Raw genomic sequence first — 19,899 nt, 5'->3', positions numbered from 1 at the left:
TCACTGAAAAAATAATTGGGGAGACAAAGTGGAATACATTAATATCATACATCCTCTCTGGGTGTCCCCACCTGGGTGGCTCAGTGGTTGAGCATCAGCTTTGAGCTCAGGTCAGGTGCTGGGGTCCTGGGATTGAGTCCTGCATCAGGCTCCCTGTGGGGAGTCTCTGCCTGTGTCTCTGCCTCTCTTTCGTGTCTCTCATGAGTAAATAAATAAAATCTTTTAAAAATATATATCATACATCCCCAGTAACTTAGTCCTGTGACTTTCTTCCCTACATTTTTCTTTCTTTCAAAGCCAGGTTTCCTGAAAAAGCCATCCAGCTTCCTCACCTTTTTTTTTTTTTTTTTTTACCTCTCAAGCTAAGACCAAGCATCTGCGCCCCACCCCCACCCCACCAACTCCCAGATCCCTTGACTTGACTGACACTCTTCTCCTCTGGGTGTTTCATGAGCAAATCAAACATACCTTTTACAGTTCTCAGCATCACAGACCTCGCTGGAGCAGGCAATGCTAAGACCTTCTCCTCTTTAAGACAAGGATGAATTCTTAGACCCTCATTCTTCCCGGGTTATACTTAGGCCCTTGAAAAAAAGGAAGACATGAATGCCCTATATCCCCAGTAACACTGTGAAAATCTCATCCACTCCTGTGGTTCCAGTGTCACCTCTTTGCAGTGCAGAGAGTCCCCCAGGGTGCCTCTAAAATCCCTGACCTCCTCAGTCAGGTTTTCTGACAAATTTCTAGTACAACTGGGGATAAGGAGAAGGCATCAGTGTTCCAGAAAACTTGGCTGCTGACATACCTCTAATTTACTTCAAAATACTTATTGTATACATGGGGCACTGTTGTGTGTGTGTGTGTGTGTGTGTGTGTGTGTGTGTGTGTGTGTGTGACTCTGGTGAAGCTAACACATGATGCTAATCGCAAATGCACAGCCCAGGCTGCTCTGCAGTGTTGTCTCAGAGAGGACCAAGCTCTGAAGGAGGCTTCCACAGTCCTGCTGCTTTTCTTCTCCCTCATCCACTGCTGGGGCTGTCTTCAGGGCACTCTTTTCTTTTCTTTTTAAATTTTATTTGAATTCAATTTGCCAATATATAGTATAATACCCACTGCTCATCTCATCATGTGCCCTCCTTAATGATGGGCATTAAGCAGGGCATTGTTTCCACCGAAGGAGGCAGGGTTGAGTCACCAGGTGGCCTGGGGTTGGCACACCACCTGCCCTCCAGCTGGGCATTCCACCTCTGTACTCCCAGGTCTGGGTCACTAGACCTTGGCTGCCCACTCTTCTGTATCCTGCTCTCCAGTTTCCAGGATTAGGTTAAGAAGTTAATTTTTCTTTCCTACCATTGTTAACAGTGATCTTCCTTTTCACTCTCTGTCGGCTGGAATCTACCCTAAAGATGGGGTAGTAGTATTAATAGTCCTTACCCTTGACTGAGACAGCCTTAACGTTCCTGTCAGCTTGACAAAACCCAAGACCAGGCTTATTCCTGACTCTTGGCCCTGACCTCGTTTTCCTTAGAGCTTTTACTTGGGTAAACTCATTACTGTAAGCTCTTTCTCTGTCCTATTGAGATATAAATCTTCTCGGAGCTTCTTGCCAGTTGTACAACCCAGGAACATCTTGCCCAGAGACGAGGAGGCAGCCCTATGAGACGTAATCAGCCAGAAAGATGGCGCCTGCGTTTGCCAGTCTCTGGGGGAGGGAAAAGCCCAACTTGCTAATTGGTGGGTGCCAATTAGCAAACACAGGTGCCTTCATCACAGAGAAAAACACTTGCAAACTCGGGAATAATTCCATGTGCTCGACACTTCCCATGGACCAACCTCCCGCCCGTCCCCTAGTCTTTTCCTTCTGCCTTTTGTCTCACACTGGATTCACACCAAGTCCTGGGTTCCCTCTCCTATCACCACAGCCTTGGATAAAGTCTCCTTTGCCTTGTTTAACTTCACTCCGGAGCAATTTTTACTTTGATAACCTCTCATGCATTTTCACATCTGATCAGCCAAACGTTCTTGTGGAGCATTTCCCACTTTGATGATAAAATCACAGGGAGCGGTTTTAAGAATTATAAAGTCCTTGTTGAAAGAGGACCTCAAACTCTCTTGGGTGTTATACTATATGTTGGCAAATTGAATTTAAATAAAATATAAAAAAAAAAAACCTCACTCCATTGTGACCTCAGTGTGTACGTCCTCATTGATTGAACCCTTCTTTCCAGCTTATCTCTAAACTCAGGCCAAAGACCCTACAGGCAAAATGTGCCCTGACGTAAACAAAAGTCTCCCCTCAAGCCATCAGGACTGAGTCGAGCCAGCAAGACTCCGTGACTGACCCCATGACAATGATACACCTGACCTCTATTGCCCACCTGCACTTACCCACCGATCTTGGCCTCACATTTTCCTTGCATAAACCTAGAAGTATTTCTAACAGTTTAGAGATGGCCTTTGAGATGTTAGTCTGCTGTCTTCCCAAGTTTGGCCTCGCTGAAATAAATTCCTTTCTCATTTGGCCACCACCCATCTCTCTGCCTTTGGACTTTGTCAGTGGATAGTGGCCGAACCTGGTCTGTTTGGGACCCCCGGAACCAGGGGCCCTTGCACCCCAAGGCCCCAGTTACCCTGTCAAATTCAAGGTCTCCTGGGGTTATAATTTGTAGAGAAGAATCTCGGTAGTCTATACAGTTAATGAGTCCTGCAACTATGGGAAAAGATAGGCTAGGGAAAGTAGGTATAATTTTCTGTATCCAGTCTTACCATCTGATCCTAAAACCTTTGCCTGTATCTTCTTCCCACCCTCAATCCATCCAAACCACTGCAGTTATGTTAATATTACTAAATTAGATATTTCTTTATTTCAGGGGGTAGGGGTCCAGTAACTAGGTATATGGATGAAAAGGCCATGTGATGTAAGGAGCACTGGGTGTTACACTGATGAATCACTGGGTTCAGTGAGTTACTGAACCCTACCTCTGAAACAAATGATACACTGTATGTTAATTAATTGAATTTAAATTCAAATAATATATTTCTTTATCCTATTCCTGGTAAGACATCCGTGATTCTTTTCTGCCAATAATATCCCATGAGCTCAACATAGCAGAGAAGATTCCTTACAATGACCTACCTCCAACTTTCCAGCCTAGTCTCACCTCCACCTCCACCTCCTAGCTCTTACCTGAGCTCACCACTCCCATTAACAAACATGCCTCCCATCTCTTACCTAACTTGGTGCTTCCCCCTTTGAGCCTTGGTTCTCTGCTCCAAGAAACCTCTAGAAACCTCCCCTGACCTGTCTAGTCTTTGAAGGCCCCTTCTTCCCTTGGGCTCTCTTTGGTGCTTCCTCAAGAAAATTTTCCCCCCAAAGGGACCCTAAATCCTCTACCATCTTCATGTGACAAATTTTCCTCCTCATGGGAAAAATATGATCTTCTGACCATCTTTGCAATCTAGAATTTTTCCTAAAATAGCATCCATATAACTGCGAGGGGAGAAATGAGTATCTTATGCAAATCCTCTGCCTAATTTATTTTATTTTATTTAACTCCTTTGTGAAATACAGTTCTCCACAAACAGGTTGGGGTGGGGGGGATGACTTGCTCCTTTATATTCCAAATAAAGCAAAAGAAAATTATAATCGAATTTCACTGAGGACTGAAATTTAATTGGATTTTATTATGAGCCCGAGATATCTGTCCCAGGAAAAGTAATGGAAGTGTGCAGAATCCCCCCCCCCCTTTTTTTTTTTTGCTTAGCTTTCCAAAGATAAGGGCTCTTAACCAGAGTAGCAACACAGGGCCTTTGATCTTGGATGAGTAAAGAATAAAGTACATATTTATTCCCACTAACCTCTAACTGAAATTCTGGCATTTCCTTCTGTTATAACACAGCCAACAAATAATAACAGTGTTAGCAAGGACTTGTGACTTTCTTGCCTGAGAAAACACAGATGTTTTCATTACCGGTTAGAGTTGCTGTAGATCTATGTTAAAATGTTATTAACACTTCTCGCTTCTTCAAAATGATGGTAGTTCTTAGGCCTGCTGCTAGGATTTGTTTGATAGGCTAATAATGAAACACATATATTACTGTCACAAATTGTTTTTAACATTTGGTAAGTGTATTTCAATAGAATTGACTTCCTTTGTTACCTTACAGATTTTATTTCATATGATTAAAAACATCATTCCAGGGGCACCTGGCTGGTTCAGTCAGGGGAGCTTGTGGCTCTTTTTAAAATTATTTATTTATTTTTTCATCTTTATTTTTTAAAAAAGATTTCTTTTATATATTTAAGAGAGAGAAAGAGTGCACACAAGTAGGGTGGGAGGGATAGACTCTGCTGAGCTGATGTGAGACTTGATCCCAGGACCCTGGGATCATGACCTTAGTGGAAGGCAGATGCTTAACCAACTGAGCCATCCAGGCATCCTGAGATGATGGCTCTTGATCTTGGGATTGTGAGTTCAGGCCCCACATGGGGTGGAAATATTATTTAAATAAATAAAATTTTTAAAAAGAATTAAAAAGGAACGCTTGTGTGAGAACTTTGATATAAATGCACACATTTGTCAGAGGGTCTGATGGAGCCCTTTCTTGGGCTCCTAGCTCAGTGATGAGCCTGCTTCTCCCTCTCCCTCTGCCCTTCCCCCATCTCGTATGCTCTCTCAAATAAAATCTTAAAAAATAATTAGAAAAATAAAAAACAAATACATCATTCTAAACAAACAAACATTCTGAGAAATTGTCCATAGATCTAACAGTTGACCAAAGGGGTCCAGGACATATTTATCGAGAATTTTTCATTGATTTTTTTTTATATATAAACATTTTATTTACTTATTCACGAGAATACACAGAGAGGAGAGAGAGAAGCAGGCTCCATGCAGGGAACCCGAAGTGGGACTCGATCCCAGGTCTCCAGGATCAGGCCCTAGGCTGAAGGTGGCGCTTAAACCTCTGAGCCACCAGGGTTGCCCCAGTCCAGGACATAAAAATAAGATTTGGAACCCTTGCACAGATGCAAGGAGACCCACTGCCACCACCTCCACTGATCACAGAGACGAAAAACAACAGGTTTCTGGCTAGAGACAAGGCTCATCTCCAAGCATCAGGCTGGAAGCAGTGTGGTATATTCTAGGTTACTGCAGTGAAGGGAACACAAAGTGGAGGACATCGCTTTAACAAACTCTGAGTTCTGTCTTAACATCACACCAGGTTGTATATTAAAGAGCCAACATATGGTCTAGCCCACAAAGAAGAGGCTCCTCCAGGGACCAAGGTAGCACAGTCCTCCAGAGCTGGGCTTCTCAAAGTGTGGTCCAAGGATGGGGCAACTATTTAGTACCAGACTTGGGCTGGAATGAAAATCGATTGACTCACTAAGGACATTGGGTAGCTTAGCAGACATTTTTCTTCATAGCAAGATGGTCTTCCTGGAAGAGGCAGTTCCCTGATATTATGTCGTAGCACAAGTTCCGTAATTCACCAGATCAAGGACCACACTGGAGTTCCACTAGGTCTTTAGTTCTGGAAGTAGTCTTACACTTTTCTTTACCCTTCAGCAAGTCTGGAACTGCTGCATAGTACTCAGTACACATCTCATGAATATTATGCAAGTGGATGCCAATTATTTGAGACCTACTATATGTCAGGCACTTTGCTAAACATCCTACATATACTACTTTGTTCAATTCCACAACTGTGAACTAGATGTTATCTCTACTTTTCAGATGACCAAACTGAGGCCCAGAAGGATCTTTTGGCCCTATAAGTACAGGTAGGCTGCCTGAGTTTGAAACACAGAACTATCTGGCTCCCCAGACTAAGCTTTTTTCAGGATGTTACACATGACCACCATTTTTACACAGAACTGTGCTGAGGGAGGGGATGTAGTTAACGTCAGCCACTCAGAACCTTTTCAAAAAGAAGTGTGGAGAAGGAATAAGGGAGGATGCATTTGGGATCATCTCAGATTTGCCCCCACATCTCAAAGGATGTGCTGGGAAGAGACTCCCATCTCAAGCACACAAGCCACATCTGATTTCAGGATAGAATTTGGGAGTCAGCATGAAAGAAGAAAGCCCCTGGGGGCACTGGCTGGCTCCCTCAGGAGAGTGTGCAACTCCTGTCATGGGTTTGAGCCCCATGCTGGGTGTAGAGATGACTCAAAAAAATAAAAAGAAGAAAGTCATATGCAAACAAAATTACCTTGAAAATGCCTTCAGAAAATGCTGCATAGGGAATAGCTGTATAATAGCTGGACATTTCACTAGTATTGGGATAGATTACTGTTTCTCAGATTGAACATCAAATGAGACAGTTGGCTTATGCACAGGAGCCATCATGGATAAATTGTTTACCTTTAAACCTCACAATCACATCCCCTGGCAAGTTGTTAGCTCTGTGGGGGCCTCGGGAGCTAGGTCACCCTAGAAATAGGCCCCAATCCAGATCATCTTCCTCTTCACCCTGGGGCACTGGTCATAGAAGGGAACACAGACCAAATGGCTCATGTTTGAATCCCTCACACTCATGTTTAGGAGGTCCCCAGCACCATAAGTTGAATTTTTGAGGGCCGATTATACCGTCTATATACAGTAGAATAAGTATTTTTTCCTACTTTTTATCCCTAGGACTCAAGCAAATTATCAAAGCAAGAAAAACCTTCAGTTTAAACTCCAGCCCAAAAGTTGCCCACCGCTTTTATTCAGGAGCTGAAAAAGCCATTTATTCTGAGGCACTATTTGTAAGACACTCTTCAGAAAATATTTAGAAAAGACTCACACATAGACCTCCACAGAGAACATTCGAATGTGTAAAGTAGTAGTGACTTCATCAGAAGGTTTTCATTAAACTTGTGAGTCACGGTACAGATTCAGGCTGTTTTAATCTCATTCTGTCTCCAGCCTTAGTTTCCTCTACTTGCTAAAAATGAAAGGTCACGGGGCAGCCCCGGTGGCAGTGGTTTAGCGCCGCCTGCAGCCCAGGGCATGATCCTGGAGAACCTGGATCGAGTCCCACGTCAGGCTCTCTGTATGATGCCTGCTTCTCTCTCTGCCTGTGTCTCTGCCTCTCTCTCTCTCTGTCTCTATGAATAAATAAATAAAATCTTTTAAAAAAAAAGGAAAGTCACCAAGGTAATTGACAGCTGACACAGATCCCACCAAGGACGTGCGTGGGAGACAGGAACAGCTGTGGTGCTGGTGATCAATTAAACCATCCCCTGCTGCTGTCTCCCAGCTCAGTGCAAAGCACAAAACTGCACACTAACCTCCAACAAAATATCCATTGCCATTTGTCCTTAAGAATTCATAGTAAAACATTTTTTTTAATTAATTAAAAAAAGAAATCACAGTAATTTGTATCCAAGCCTTTGGGAGTGTTCTTAGATAAACAGTGTAAATGCTTTAGAGACAACTTACAAAATATAAAAATGTATCCTATGCTGTATTTTTCTACACACACACACACACACACACACACACACCCTTCTGTGGCTCAATATGAAATAATGTGAAATCATGGCTTAGTCGGTTAAGCAGTTAAGAGCCTGATTCTTGATTTTGACTCAGGTCATGATCTCAGGACCATGAGATTGAGCCCCGTGTCTGGCCCCGAGCTGAGCGGGGAATTTGCTTAAGATTCTCTCTCTCCTTCTACTCTCTGCCTCCCCTGCTCTCTCTCTCTCTCTCTAAAAAAAAAAAAATGTGAAAACAAATATTGTGTATTTAAAGTAATTTGCAGGGATGCTCAGCAGAGATGGAGAAGCAGTGGAGCAGAGTGGGACCACAGAGCAGTTCTTGCTGCTGCCAGAATGTGGCAAGCTGGCATCGATCTGAGACCAAACCCCCTGCAAAGCCCATCTGGGTCACTGAACAGATTAGCATCCACGAGGGCCTTTACAGTCACACCTTCTTCATAATCAGGATCTTTTGAATTATACATTTTTATATTTTTATTTTTATTTTTCTCTGCAATTTAAAAGATTACAAAAAAAAACCCAGAAACCTGTGTGTGTAGTCTGCCCCGTTAATGGAAAAGAGAGACGGAGGGAGATTAGGCCATTTTCACCTGTAGGGGCTAAGGGCAGGTCACCCTAAAATGGGCCACTGCGGCAGAAATATTATTTTGAGTTAAAGGCAATCAAAACCCAGCAGATTCAGGAAAAGCTTTTTACCTTCCCCTCAACTGCCTGCTTGTACCAGGAAGACAGCCATTAACGGATACTCCCCTTTACAGAAGAAACGTCTCCTAACAGGGCAACCCTTCATTCTCCAAACATCTCTCACCTTCCTGCCAATGGTCTTCCTCCTTTTTGTACCCTCAAACCCCTGCCCCTCCCCTTAGCTCATAGAAGTATCCTGTTGCCCCACTGTCTTTGGAATTTCCACGTCCATGTGGATTCCCTGTATATACACTATTACATTTGTTTGTGTCCTGTTGATCGATTTGATTCTATGTCCAGCTAGAAGAATCTTGAAGGGCAGAGGAAATTCTTCCTCCCTGACATAGCAGTGTCCTGATAAATACACTTCCAACCACTCATCTCATATTTTAAATGTGGAGGTTCCTTTCTCCAGACTCCTAAGGTACTTTTACACTCATTTCTTTGCTTCCATATTTACTTCAGTCCACTTTGCAACAAAAGGACCGCAATTCTTTTCCACACTTAACTACAACACATGAATATGGCAATATTTATTCAGAGTCAACATCTGGTGGATGGCTTAAGCCTTGTCTTTCTCTACCAGCCTCAAGTGTAAATGCAGCCTTTGAAAAGGACCGTCTTTGTAAGGACTGACCTCCTACCTCTTTTCACTCTTTCTTAAGGACAATAGCCTCATCAAACCCCATGGCTGGTGGCAAAGAGAAATTGCACGTACCTTTCCATTGGATGAATAAGAAGGAAGACAAACTGGAAACAAGAGAAACTGTACTTCCTTGTTTCCTTTGTTTTGCTGTGAAACCGTAAAGCCCTCTGGGGAGAAAGACACATGGTCTCCAAGGTGCTCCTATAATTGAACGGGCTTTTTAAATAATGGCTGAGAGGAGGAGAGGTGGGAAGCCAGAGAGGTGGGGGGTGGTTAGCAATGCCAACTCTCTCTTCCACCAAGAGCCTATTCTAAAATCATACATCAGGGAAAGAAAGTTCATCTGCTCCCATCTTCCGTCTGCAATAAGCAATGAATCTCGAGCTCTAGTTTTGACTCTACTTTTGAGTATCATATGTGACTTCAAATGTTCAACTAATATTAACACTAATATTAACACCAATTGCCCCTGGCTGTATTTATATTTCAGTGTAAATAGCACACACACACCCACATAGACATACACACACACATATATAGTATATAGAGAGTATAGTTTATATTATTACTATATTAGTACATAATATGAAAGCATATTATTGTATTATTATATATTATCATATTTTATATAATTTATAATTATATTAATATTTTATCACAATTATACATTATGTTTATCATTTATATTATTTACATTACTACATATTTTATGTAATATAATATATAATATATAATGTTATATAACAATATATTATTATATGTGGCATATATGAAAAATTATATAAGAATTATATACAATGCTATATAACTTACATAATATATAATTATATATAATACATATATAATACATGGTATATTATTTATATTACACGTAATTTTTATGTATAGATAATATATGGTATATTACATAAAAACTATGTATAATATAAATAATATACATATTATTTATAAGCTTCACTTATAAGAGCCTGCAACCCATCTGGTAATGCTACAAAACCTTAAGGTTGTGCCAGGATTAAGTATATTTGATTTAAATTTTATGTCCATTAAGCAACTGATATATTTTTGAAGTTACACAGTAAACTTTGCATATCATAATTTTTAAAAATATGCATTTAAACTAAAAACCATTTTGAAAAAAACTGTTGTCCCAAGAGAAAACTAAACCACGTTTATAAATTGTGCCTAGGATATATTTTAATCTCTAAATTACAGCTCCCTAACTGTTGGCCTCTGCTGCAAGAACTCAGATATTGTGCTGTGAGTCATTAAAACCACTTCACTGGCAGGTTCATACCCACCCTGTTCATTTGTGAATTAGAGGGTAAAAACCACCATCTCATTCCTAATTACTTCTGCTACAAAGAACAAGGAAAAGAAACAAAATCTTCAGCTAGAAGAGCTTGCAACCCATCTGGCAATGATACAATCCCTCCAGTGGTGCCAGAATTAAGTGTATTTCATCTGAACTTCATATCCCTTAAGCAACTGCCACATTTTTGAGATAGCACAGGAAATTTTGCATATAAAAATTTTGCCATCTTGCCATTTAAGGATTGCTAATCCCATTTTGCTAATTAAGGACTGAAAAACCTCAAAGCATCTTAGCATCCTACCAGGCTTTTCCACAGCACACCTTACAAATATATATTCTTTGGCCAACATTTGGCTTTGTTCTTATGCACTCGACAGGAAAAGGTACTCCTCCCTGATTTTATACCACACAAGATGAACAGAAAGAACAAACACAGCAAGGGCCAAATGCAAGGATAGGAATCCTCTAAAAACCAGATGGAGGAAAGTCTTATAAAGAATAAGGATTTTCGCCAACCGAAAGTCCCAACTGAAAACTTTAAAAGAAAAAAATTAAAGTGCCATGAAAGAGCATGAATCAGAGGATTGAAAATTATTGCTTCCTCTTATTCTTCCATTTAAAAAGGAAAATAAATCATATAATATAATTATCCTGTATTATTTCCAAGCTTCTCACGCAAAATCTATTAGCTATTCAGTAATGGTTTAACTGGCAAATCTTCAGAAGAACTTTACTTCATGTTTTCAAAAAGATAAAAATGTAAACTTAAAAGATGGAATTTTTTTTAAAGATTTTATTTATTTATTCATGAGAGACACAGACTGAGAGAGAGAGAGAGAGAGAGAGAGAGAGAGAAGCAAAGACACAGGCAGGCTCCATGCAGGGAGCCCACCGTGGAACTTGATCTTGAGACTCCAGGATCACGCCCTGGGCTGAAGGCAGGCGCTAAACTGCTGAGCCATCCAGGGATCCCTAGATGGGATATTTTTTAAAGTTAATAATAATAAAAAAATAAAGTTAATAATACCTCACTAAATTTGCTACTCCTGAGTTTTTTGCAATTTTTTTAAAGTAGGTTCCATACCTCATATGGGGCTTAAACTCACGACCTCGAGATTAAGATTTGTACCTCCACAGACAGAGCTAGCCAGGCACCCCTCTGTTGCAGTTTTAACATGACTTTTGCTAAGAAAATATTTTTCTCTCTCTTTAGATGTCCTCAGGTTTTCTGGAGAATAAATTGAACGTAATTTCAAATTGGTTGCTTTTTCAAATGAAGGATTCACATACTAAAACACTCTTCAGTTCTCTTACTGATTCCTAGAGAGTAAAAATCTTTATATTTGTAAGTTGTATCAACTCATTTTATCAGTTTATAGCTAGCTGTATATTAATTTGTAATAAACACCATACTTTATAAGTAACACAGCTCATAAGCTTATTTATTGTAGTATCATTTATATTGGAATGCCCACATATAGGCAAGTGGTTGAATCAACTATGGCACTTCCATGTGTGCCATAAGCATGCAATACAATACACCTGTGAGAAGAGAGTAAGGAAGATCTCTATGAGGTGATATAGAGTGATTTATGGACTATATGATTTAATTAAAATAACAGAATACAATAGAGTATTTACCTGTGTAAGCAAGTCATACTACCTATACTATACTAGTACAGTATGTAAGGATATGAGACAATTTGTTACTTGTAGCTAAATAATTTCAATAAATTCAATATTATGTAGGGTGTGGCTTATGAAATAATTAAAAAGTCATTGCTCTGAGAGTTGTGAGCATCTAGAGAGGGTCTGCAGTAGGAAAAGTCTTCAGTTTTATCTTGCTGAATGTGTTAGCATCCTTAGCAGCTACTAAACAAGCTCTCACTGGGCTTATTAACTGATTAATGAAAAAAATCCAATTGAGAGTAATCCTTACTGTCTGGGTACTACTGCTGCAGGTTCACGGTGGCTAGTGTTTGGTTAAGGTCCTGTTACACTGTGCAACTGTAATGAGCTTTGCTTATGAAAAGGGAGACTTCCTAGCGGGAAGCACCGAGGTGGCCCAGTAGTACATGGAGCTGATAACCTGAGCCAGGAGCAGGGGCTCCATCTCCAAAGTGCTGGGGGGTATCTATTACTGCTACTCTTCCAATCACTCACTCAGCAGGCATTGATTAAATACCTGTTGTTGGCCAGGAACTGTGTGAAAGATAACAATACAATTAAGACATAGTTCCTCTCTAAAGAGTTCATAAGTTTAGAAGGAGATATGTAGTCAAATAAAGAAAACGTGTGCATCGCAACCGCTTGGGACACTGCCGGGGCCAGGGGAGGGAGTGGAGAGACTGGTGGCTTTCCCTGAGAAGGGAGGTATCCAGGAGGGCTCCCGAGAAGAGGTGGCAATTGAGTTAATCTAGAAAAATGAACAGGGGACATCGGTGGAGAGGAAGTGGGAAGGGCATGCTAGGCGAATGCAGCTGCTCTAAGCAAGAGCTGAATGTGGGAGAAGTTTACACCTTTTGGAAGGGTCTAGCGGGAGGTGGAGCGGGTGGTCCAGGCCATGATAAGGCTGAACCACAAGTCCACTACAGTAGCATTTGCCTATCTCTGCAGACTCTAATAATCATTTTTCCCAATGACAAAAATGGAGTGGCTGGCCAGCAAAGGACATAAGGCAAAGGAGAAGAGAGTATGCAGAGGCGTGTAGTTTCAGGAGCTCCAGCAGCTCTGTTCTGGAAAACTAGTAAAAATGATTTTATACAATTTCTAACCTGAAAAGAGATCAGTATAAGTTTATATGATGTGCAAGTGAACAAGTAAACAGGTTTTTTTTTTAAAGATTGACTTGTTTTACCATTATTACTATTATATTATGACTGTATGTTTACTATTGCTATTAGGATAACTATTATGTAAATAACACTGTGTTAATTTCACTTACTAATGTCATAGTACATTTGTTACCTCATGGACGACTTCCCATTCTCCAGACACATTTGTATTGCTGTACCTCAAATGGTTTCTGTTTTTTTCTCTTCTAGAAATGCCTTCCTGCTGTATCTTAAAAAAATTTATAGGCATGTGGAATGTAAAAAAGCTTTAAAATAGCATCTGTGACCCATAATTACTCTGGGGAATTTCTTCTAAGGAAAGATAAAGCTCTTTGTAAAAATTTAGCATCTAGAATTAATCGCTGGATTATAGAGTGGCTAGGTTGGGTGAGTAAACATTTAAAAACTTTGGGATTTCATGGGTGGCTCAGTTGGTTAAACAACTGACTCTTGGTTTTGGCGCAGGCTCTGATCTCAGGGTTGTGAGATGGAGCTCTGTGTCAGGCTCTACCCTCAATGTGGAGTCTGCTTGAGATTCTCTCCACACCCCTCTCCCCCTGCCCCTTATCCTGTTTGCACTGGCTCTCTCTCTCTTTCTAAAATCAACAAATGAAATCTTTAAAAAAAATTAACAATTCTGTTATCAAACAAAATTATGTGATACGATGTAGCCTTTAAAATGATGTAGTGGAAATATATTCATTGACAGGAAGAAAGATACACTCGTGATTACTGAGAAAGCGCATTTCAAAATGAGAATTTACCAGTTTTGGTAAATCACATTTTCCTAGGAGCTTCACCATTTCTTTCAAGTTTTCAAAGTTATTGACATAAATTTGTTTGAAACACCATGATGGGGGATCCCTGGGTGGCTCAGCGGTTTAGCACCTGCCTTGGGCCCGGGGCCTGATCCTGGAGTCCTGGGGTAGAGTCCCACGTCGGGCTCCCTGCATGGAGCCTGCTTCTCGCTCTGCCTGTGTCTCTGCTTCTCTCTCTCTCTCTGTATTTCTCATGAATAAATAAATATAATTTAAAAAAAAGAAACATCATGATGTTTTCTTTTATTTCAGAAGTATCTGTAGTGGGCCCTCCAGATGGCTCAGCAGTTTAGCGCCGCTTTCAGCCCAGGACGTGGTCCTGGGGACCTGGAATTGAATCCCACATCAGGTTCCCGGCATGGAGCCTGCTTCTCCCTCTGCCTGTGTCTCTGCCTCTCTCTGTCTGTTTCTCAAATAAATAAATAAACAAAATCTTTAAAAAAATAAAAATTAAAAAATTAAAAAAGAAGTATCTGTAGTTATGTCTCTCTTTTTATTCCTAATGCTATTCTGTGCCTTCTCTCTTAGACATTTCTCATCCTATCAAGGAAAAGCTTGCTCTTCTTTCTTTCTTCTTTCTTTCTTTCTTTCTTTCTTTCTTTCTTTCTTTCTTTCTTTCTTTCTTTCTCTTTCTTTCTCTCTTTCTTCCTTTCCTTCTTTCTAAATCCTCCCTGTCCCTTCCTTCCTTCCTTCTTTCCATTCATTGATTTCATTTTTATATTTTTCACACCTATTATTTTGGGTATGTTTAGTGCTATTTTATTATTGCCTTAAGATGTATGCTTAGCTTATTAACTTTCATTCCTTTTCTTTTTTTTTCTAATATAAGCATTTGTGGACCTAAATCTCATTAGGTCTGCCTCTGCCAGCTCGATTTATTTCTTCTCTTCTCCTTTACTCATATTTCTTTTGAGTCCTATGTGTGACTTGACCTCTTGTTTCAAAGAAGAAATGTTTTCTGAATTTTTTTATTCCATGGATAAGTTTGTTCATATTTTCTTCTGCTTTATGGTATATTTGTTCTCCCATGTGTTCTTTATCAGTTATTTGTTATTTTTCTCCCAATGCCTCTGTGGAGGTTCCATATTGATCTTTTCTGATTATCTGGAGTCTTTGCCTGGTGGCCATTCTTTCTGAGATGGCTAGCTGATGAAGGATTATGGAAGAGGGACTGAGAGACCGGGTGATGAGCTAGGGGGAGCAAGTAGAGGTATGCTGACGTGGAAATCTTCCCACCAAGCCCCTGCTCTGAGCATAAGACTCTATATGCGCTCCTGGTTTACAAGTCAGCTTGGAATGCCCCTGGTCCTGTCACTGATCAACGCAAGTATGCACAGGGCCTACCTGCCATTCCAGGAACAAGGTAGCTTATTTGTTCAAGTCCCCATTCTTTTTTTTTTTTTTTGCAAAGTTTCTTTTTTTTTTTTTTTTAATATTTTTTTTTTCAATTTTTATTTATTTATGAGTCACAGAGAGAGAGAGAGAGAGAGGCAGAGACACAGGCCGAGGGAGAAGCAGGCTCCATGCACCGGGAGCCCGATGTGGGATTCGATCCCGGGTCTCCAGGATCGCGCCCTGGGCCAAAGGCAGGCGCCAAACCGCTGCGCCACCCAGGGATCCCTCAAGTCCCCATTATGTTCCATTTTCTCTGTCACTCCATGCTGTCTCTCAGGCCCCAGGGATGCTCTGAAGACCTGTTGGAAGCTTGCAGTTCTCATGCTTTCCAGAGTTTCCAGCTCTATGCCATCTGGAAGACTGGGTATTGTTAAAGATCTGCAGAACTATACATTTGCTGTCCAATATCTTTCACAATTGGGTCCAAATTTCCTTTATTTAGCAGTAATTATTCATGGATTGTGTTTATCTGATTGCACTGTTTCCTAGGTGCACAGAATAATGATTTTAAAAATTTCTTTAAAAAGATTATTTATTTATTTGACAGAGAGAGAGATCATGAGCAGGGGGGAGGGACAGAGGGAGAAGCAGACTCCCCACTGAGCAGGGAGCCTGATACTGGACTTCATCCCAGGACCCTGGGATCAGGACCTGAGCCCAAAGCAGGCACTTAACTGACTTAGCCACCCAGGTGCCCCCAGATTAATGAATTATCTCTGCTTAATATCCCCCACATCTTCCTGGCAAGCTTCACATTCGAACCTGGTTTCTCTCCTTTTGGTCCTTCACATCATGATCATAATGACATCCTCCCAAAATGGGGTCCCATTGTGTCGCTTTCATCTTCTAACACTTTAGCGATGCTTTGTGATCCTCAGCACGTTAGTCTTTCCATGATGTGATCTGAGTCTACTTTCCCAGCTCATTGTCACTGCCCCCTTCCATCAACCTGACTTCCATTAGCCATTCCTAAATGCCAGGAATGTTCCCACCACCAGAACCCACTTGGGTTTTTCTGCAGACACATTACTCAAGTAGTATAAGCACCCCTGCTTCTATGCTTCCAACTTGGATTTCTAGTTAGTTCTACACACACTTCTGTCCCCTACTGGATCCATAGGGCCTCTTTGTTCTACAGCTTGGGTCTCAGCAACCAGCACAAGGGGGGTCAAAGTATATATACTAACAGAAAAGCACAATTCCACATTGACCACTGGAAATGGTATTTTGGGCATCTGTTTCCTCTGAATCTGAGCAATACAAGGCACTTTCCAGGGTCTCATCCACTTCCCTAAGCTCTATTCCACCTTGCCTGGTTAAACTGGAACCTAAGGTTCAGTTCCTGCGTTACATAGGAAGAGTGAATCACCCAACAGTCCCTTCCCGTGAATCTTAGCTCCACAATATGTCCTTTTCTTTTACCACTGCCACCACCTCAACCAATATAGTGTTGATCTCAAATTTGTGTTAAAAAAAAAAAAAAACAACACAAGCCAAAATCATAAGACAACATATTCTTCTGTGTGTGTGTACAAGGAAATGTCATTAAGAACAATAGGTATCTCTGGAGTTTCATCTTACCCTTTATTGTTTCCCAACAATACTTACACATTTCCTAGGATAAACATATATTTTACAATTTTTTAAAGTAGTAATAAATATTTTAAAAGGTCTCAGAACAAACGCAGTTCTTAGAGTCTGTGCAAAATAAATATATCCAGCAGATGGCGCAAAACCTTAAGCCAGAATTAAAATATCCTTTCCACTTCAAGAATGCCACGTGGGAGGCATGTTTCTTAGTGACCAAGGACCAGTTCAAATGGACACTGGCTCCAGAATTTTCACATGTCTTAAGTATAATTTGTTTGATCTCTTCTACAGCCATAGATGAATCATTTCAGAGGTAAATGAGGGGCTCTGAGAAGGGCATGTGTAGGATCTGCAGAGGCTGTAGAGCAAGACGATTTGCATAGATCTGTCAGGAATGAACAAGCTAGATGTCAGTGTGATGTCTCCCCTGGAAAGGGCTTTGGAAACAAGGTAGTCCATCAGTTTTCAAACATAGTTTTTAGATTGTTCTCTAAATCAACCTCAACGTGTGAGACCAATAGAACTGGAGCTATCTTAATGAAATGGAGTTTGGGGTCAAGAGCCATGCTGGGTCTTCCTTTGCCGGAGTCTTCCTTCCCCCCGCCCCTCCTCTCCCATTGGTGGCCAACACAATCAAGAATTGGCTATTCTTCATCAATAGCTATAGAATCCATAAAATACTCCCAAGAAGCCCTAGAGAAAACCACTAATGCAGTGCAGTACTTTCAAGTTACCAGTGAGAAAAAGGAAGGCTCAGAGGAGTCTTCCCAATTAAAAACAGGAAAAATAGGGGTGCCTGTGGCTCAGCTGGTTAAATGTCTGACTCTTGATCTCAGGGTTGTGAGTTCAAGCACCATGTTGGGCTCCAAGCTGAGTGTGGAGCCTACTTAGAAAAAAATAAATGAGAAAAATATATAAAAAGAAAAAAATCATTAATTGCTTCCAAAGGAAAAAAAATCAATAGACACTCAAAATGCATCAACACTCTCAGCACTAATATTTTGCACAAATTTGGCATTTGCAGTTAGAATTTGTATTACATTAAATGTCTGATATTGTAAACTTTGAATTCATTTAAATCCTTTCTATGGCTGCACATGGCTCATGAAAACTACAGGAACAGAGCATTTCAGCTAAAGCTGGCTTTCATGAGTAATATAAGCGTATTCATATTTACATCAGTAACGCTTATTTCTATCAATAAAGTGTCCTTAGGCTATATTTCCTGTATATTTTATAACTTCTTCAAGGTTTTCTTTAAGTAATCTCTACACCCAACATGGGGCCCGAACCCACAACCCCAAGATCAAGAGTCACCCGTTCTTCTGATTGAGCCGGCCAGCCACCTCTGTAATCTATACCTTTTTAATGCAATCGTAAGCCATAGCAAATGATGGTTTGACAGCATGAAGCTAGTTATTTTAGAACCTCAACCATTCCCTAAAAATCTATGTAAATACTGTTTGCGGAGTGGACAACAACCTATTTAAATGCACTTACCTTGAGTTTCTTTTCAGTACAAGTCCAAATTTTACTTTTTTTATACAAATCATTCTGAAAAGGTTTCTTTTGTTTTGAATGGCCCTGTCTGCAGGGAGCCTTGCCCGTGTTTCCAAGAGCTCCTGACACCCTGTAGTACGGCCCGCAGGAGGTGTGTGCGGATTAAAAGCTTTCGGACGAGGGATCCCTGGGTGGCGCAGCGGTTTGGCGCCTGCCTTTGGCCCAGGGCGCGATCCTGGAGACCCGGGATCGAATCCCACGTCGGGCTCCCGGTGCGTGGAGCCTGCTTCTCCCTCTGCCTGTGTCTCTGCCTCTCTCTCTATCATAAATAAATAAAAATTAAAAAAAAAAAGCTTTCGGATGAGGTTTGTCAGCATATAACAGTATCTTAACCCGTGTCCTAAATTAAAAGGTAAAGAAAATCCCAAAGTAAATGAGGTTTGGCAGTAAGCAGGGTGGGTTTTACGTTCTGGCTCCTGCCTCTGCTGGTGCGGGGCCGTGAGCCGGGGATCTGAACGATGACACAGGCCTGGGCCGGGACCTAAGCGCCCGCCGGCAGCTCCGAGTCCAGCTCCTAGTTTTCGGCGGCGGCGGGGTTAGGACGGGACTCCGCGCGCCGCAGCCTGGCTTTGGCCGCTCTGCCAGCAGGGGGCGCTGCGCGTCGCGGGAAGGCCGGCGGGAGGCCCCCCTCCTGAGGGAGCCGCTGGATTCCAGTTCTGGGCACAGGCCCCCCTGGTCTCCCCGACCCAGCCTGGTGTGTCCCCTCAGAATACCAGCCCCGCTGGCCAGGGCCCCCTCCTCGACCTGGCCTCGCCCTGCCCAGGAGGGCTAGCTATTTCTTGCAGGGTTCCCCCCCCACCTTTGGTGTCTTCTCCTTGTTACTCTTTTACCTTTTCAGTTCCTTATATGCTATTTTTTTGAAATGATAAATTCTCTCTTTTTTTTAAAAAAGATTTTATTTATTTTTTCATGAGAGACACACACACACAGAGGCAGAGACACAGGCAGAGGGAGAAGCAGGCAGCCCGATGTGGGACTCGATCCCAGATTCCAGGATCAGCCCGGGGCTGAAGGCACACGCTTGACCACTGAGCCACCCAGGGATCCCTGATAAATTCTCTCAATCCAAAAAGAGCAGACGCAGTTCCCGCTTTCCTGATTGAACCCTGGCGGCTGGCAGCAGTCTCCCACAAAATAGACTCTCAAGGTGGGATGCTGATCACGCAGGTGGCCTTGGACACAGCGCTGACACCAGCTGTTAACTGGGTTGATTACAATGAGCAACCTAGCGAATGAAACAAGTACCTTCAGGGACTCGGTGGCTGCTGGGGTTAGCCACTGTCATTGCAAGGAGGTGGGGTGGCATGGCTCCTTCTGAGTACACTGGATGCTTAGGGGGAGAAAAATGACCAGCCCAGGTAGTAGTCAGAGAACCAGAGAACCTCAAAGACACTTCGAGAAGAAGCTCTTAATTCTTGTAGCTGCTCTACAAGAAGCAACATTTCCTAGTTGAATTCACAGGCTTCCAGGCCCAGACGGAGAGAGTCAGGCTATTGACTGAGGAAGAATGAGACCCTGAGATTTGGGATGAGGACACCTGGGTGGACTCTAATGAAACAGAATAT

This window comes from Canis lupus, chromosome 10 (assembly GCF_048164855.1).
Source record: "Canis lupus baileyi chromosome 10, mCanLup2.hap1, whole genome shotgun sequence".
In the NCBI taxonomy this organism is placed as follows: domain Eukaryota; kingdom Metazoa; phylum Chordata; class Mammalia; order Carnivora; family Canidae; genus Canis; species Canis lupus.
Note: the sequence above shows the minus strand (reverse complement) of the source record.